The following is a 4,657-nucleotide window of genomic DNA, read 5'->3' on the forward strand; positions in this document are numbered from 1 at the left end:
CTTAGTCCTCTGTAATAAGATGCCCTGTGCATTATCTCATTGTCTTTGATATTAGTATTTTCTGACACATTGGTCTTCTTTTGAATATAAACAACTGTAGATCTCAGTTAAATGATTTGTCGTACATCTTTGGCTATAAATGAGAAGTTTTAGATTGAAACCTGGCCCTCATAGCAAAATGGGTAAAATTAGAAGCATCAGTGGGGAAGAGGTTAAATCAATCCAATTTGTAAAACTGTAGTATATGGCCTCCAAGATACATGATACATGGTTAAGTGAAAAAAAAAAAGGTGTCACAAGATATAACTGAACTATTCAGCCATTAGGTTTAAATTGTATGTATAATAATATAATAATATAATAATATGAGTAGGCAGCCAGTATATCCTAAATTATGCACAGGGAACTGGTTTATTATTATTTTTCCTACTATTTACTCTTTGAGAGAGCCCACCAACTAATCCCAAACAAATCACATGGAGGCTTATATGTAATGAGGGTTTTCTGGCCCGGCTGGTCCCACAGCCCTTCTCTGCCCCAAAGAAGCACACAGACACTATATTAATTATAAAATTGTTGGCCGGTGACTATGGTTTCTTATTTGCTAGCTCTGTCTTAATTATTAATCCATTTTCTATGAGTCCAAGTATTTCCACATGATCTTATCTTACTGGGCCCCTGGACCTGTAACTCCTTTGTCTTCTACATCATGACTGTTCAGCATCTTTGCAGAGAAGAGAGTGATTTCCTGTTTGTCCCTGCTTATATTCTGATTCTGCCCAGCTATGTCACTTCCTGGGATCACATAACAACTCCTTTCTGCCTACACTTCCCAGAATCCTCCTTGTCTCATAGTCCTACCTATCATCTTGCCTGGCCAATCAGTGTTTTATTCATCAACAAATAAGACAAACATATATACAGAAGAGCATTCCCAATCATCTCCTCTTTTCTGTCTAAATAAAAAGAAGGATTTTTAACATTAACATAGTAAAATTATATATAACAAAATAGTCAATCCTCGATTGTCTTTCCAGATTTCTCCTCTTTATTCTCTCTGCCTGCCAGCCCTGCCCATCCTTTCTCCTGGATATTGCCTATTATGCTCTTAAACCAATCAGATATTTTAGACAGGCAAAGTAACACAGCTTCACACAGTTAAACAGATGGAACATAAAAGAATGCAACACATCTTTGCATCATTAAACAAATGTTCCACTGCATAGTAAATGTAACACATCCTTAACTAATATTCTGCAACGCTGATTAGCATCAGTAGCCCTTGGAGGATGAGGTTAATGTAGAAGACATAGGAAACACATTGAAGTTTGAGGTTGCTGTGTGGTTAATGCCACTCCATGAGAGTGCTGTGTCCTACCTGACTCCATCTTCTCGACACGTGTGTCTGTGTATCTGTCCTCTTTCCATTCCTTCCCTAGCCATCATAAGGTTTCCAGGACCAAAGTGCATAGTACTGGCTATGTATTATACCTTCCATTGTCATCTAAGAACTGTTTCTGTGGAGAAACATGTATTCTATTAAGTAGTTAGCAGAAAAGTTGATTTAAGATAATGATATTTAATGAATATCTTCAATTCAAAAGTTTCCCTCTTTGTTGAGACTAGGAGGAAGCTGGATTCAAGGATGGCTCCTCTGGTCACCATTAATGTTGGCATGTGCTTTCCTCTCTTGTTTGATTCTGTTGATCTTATGGCAACCATTTCCTTCCTCTTTTAAAAAGCAATCCATCTCAAACACATTAGATTAGATATATGTAAGTAGAGTAAATTTTAAAAACGAGTTTATTTTTTCCTATTTGTATCATTGTTTTTCCACTTCCCTAGGTTTCTACAGCTAAGTTACAAGTCCATGACATATGATTTTTGGCTCAATCCAATTGCCATCTGGTCTTTCTCTGCCCTTAATCCTTCTATTTTCTCCTGTTCCCGCCCACCAAAATGCTGTCACCAAATACATTTTCCTTTTCCTATGTTGGATTGTTGCTACCACGTCCAGTACCTAAGATCTTGCCCTGTGCCATAAGCTGTTGCTTTTCCTGTGGGTTCCTACTCAGCTGTCCATCCCTCATCCTACTTATAAGCACACTTTTCTTCATCTTCATCTGCCTGTTTTATAATATCTCTAATGCTCCTGCAGCACAAATGTCTACCAAAATAAACCCAGGCTGTTTGTTTACCATTTTCCAACCCTTAAAATCAATTTATCTTTACAGCAATCCTTTTCACCCTCTGCATTCATCTCTACCTATCATTACACAAAGTTTCTGAATTCATCAATTGTTATAATTACATTCTATTGTTTTGTTAATTGTATTCATGAATAGTTTTATGTCACTGCCAATAAGTCCCCTCACCCGTTTCACCTAACCTGTAAGCAAGATTAAATAGTTATGCATGTATGTATTACCACAAAGTCCTTTCCAGGAGATGGAAGACCATAAATTTAGCAGAAGACACTACCAGGATGGTGACAGGCCATTAGAAATCTGAGGAGACACAGCACCAGTTCAGTAACTGATTAACTGCTTCTCCGTTGAGGGTGAGATGTAAATGAAGAATCCAACCTGAGAACTGAGTGTGCGTCCTGCAAATGTTCAGGTAGGAAAATGTATTGTAATCGGGCAAGGGTTCCAAATTCATTACTTGCTCCAGAGCATAGCAGGTACTAAATTGGATTGAAGAAGTAGATCCTAGGAAAATAAAGTAGTCTCACAGAATTAAAGACCCTGTTTTTCATAGAAATTGTTTAGCAGAAGCTGTGTGACTAGAGGCAGGTGGAAGGAGCTCAGGAAGTCTCCTTGCTTTATAAATGACATGCTTCCAATTGACAATACATCAGCCTAGGCACCTTTTACAGAAAGAGATGTCACTATAAATTAGCTTTTACATTTTTCTCTTAAGTAGTATCATCATAAAACATTTAATCAAGACACTAAACCTGTCAAAGGGGGTGAGTAATTTGAGTCATAGAGGTTTCTTTAAATCCTTTTCTTTCACATTGCAATTTTTTTCTTTCTCCTTATACATAAATTTTGACTTGTGAACTTACCAGATCTTGCTAGAGTAGCAATAAGTAGATAATCTGTTCACAAGTGATAACCTCCAAATGTTGGTAATCACATGCACTAATTAAATGTCTTGGCTGGAGACCAGCATGAAACTAGCAACAAGAATGCCTTGTTCTAGTTTGTTCTGCCACAGGAAGGAAGTCGTTCTCAGCAGGCAGCTGTATTTGTTTGTTTATTTTAGCTCTTGCAGGCTTTCTAGATATTTCTCAACTCTATGTCAAGTGCTAATAACTAAAATGATAATGTCAGACTTCAGTTACAGGGTGAAATTGGATCTTCTTCATAAGCAAGGAGAGCAGGACACAAAGAAGGTACATCCTGGGAGGGCCACTGGGTGTCACTTTGTCCTGGCCTCTCACACTGCAGGGCCAAGGAAGCACTCACTTTCTTGGTTGTCTTCCAACCTACTTGTCTCCTCTAGATAGCATAGCAGGCCCTTGGTTTCATTTTTCCAGAATCTTTGATCTACAGGCTGCCTGGATGAACTCTTGCCTGTCTCAGGTTTTCTTGCCCTGGTTACTGGTTCAGTTAGGCATCTCTGACTTTGCCCTTGAACTTAATTGTTTACTCTCTGCCTCAGTAATTACAGAGGCCTGCGTCCCTTATTCTATCCAGCCCATGTGAAACAGGCCAGCAAGGAGCAATGAAACCTTGCATAGAACTCAAAAGAAAGCACTATTAGCAGATGCCATTTCAATTCTGGGAAAGGACAAAGATCAGGAATTGTGACTATTATCAGTTATTCCAGACAAGGCTAGATTGATGAGAAAGAAGGAGGAGGAAGAAGAGGAGAAGAGTTATCATGAAGGCAGATCTGTGGATGCCATTTCCCTTTAAAAACTGAAGTAATAAATTCCTCACTGTAGACTTCAAATAACATCTGTTGACTTAATTAGAGAGGAAATGCTTCAAGGATGAATTCTTTCTCTAAAGTCCATTGTCTTTTTTAACAGATGACACAACCCAAACAATAGGTGGGGAGCAGGTGTGCAGTGCTCTGAGTGTTGACTTGTGTTTGGCAAAACTTGACTGTAGAGTGAAGCCATTAGAGATGTTGTCAGTGAGATTGATGATGCTATGCATTTGGAAACTGTCCTTGACAAATTTTATAAAATGTGCAATTCTTCTCCAAAGGCACACCATGAGTCGTGGCAAAATGTAGCACACAGCATGCCCTTCTGCAAAGACAATGTTTCGATTAGCTCAAGGAGGCACATCTGGATTGAATTAAGACAGGTCTGGAATAATTCTACTGAAATGTGTCAACGCAGACAGTGTACAGCCAAGTGAAAAAGAGAAGCACAAAAATGAGCTGAAAGAGAGTAGGGTCTCTTTAAATAACATAGTGGATTATTTCTGTTGTCGGACTACCCTTTCTAAGGAAGGGGTGGGGACCTGGAATGCGGGAGGAGGTGAACCTCAGAGATGGTAGCTTAGTTCTAAGGCTGGAAAAGCATAGACAATAAACTTGAATACATCCTACTATTCAAAGTGCAGACCTTGGTGTCTTGAGCTGGGCCTCATTTACCATCTGGATAGAAAGAAACCAAAGAAATGCCTGCCTAGAT

Source organism: Cricetulus griseus (assembly GCF_003668045.3).
Source record: "Cricetulus griseus strain 17A/GY chromosome 1 unlocalized genomic scaffold, alternate assembly CriGri-PICRH-1.0 chr1_1, whole genome shotgun sequence".
Taxonomy (NCBI): domain Eukaryota; kingdom Metazoa; phylum Chordata; class Mammalia; order Rodentia; family Cricetidae; genus Cricetulus; species Cricetulus griseus.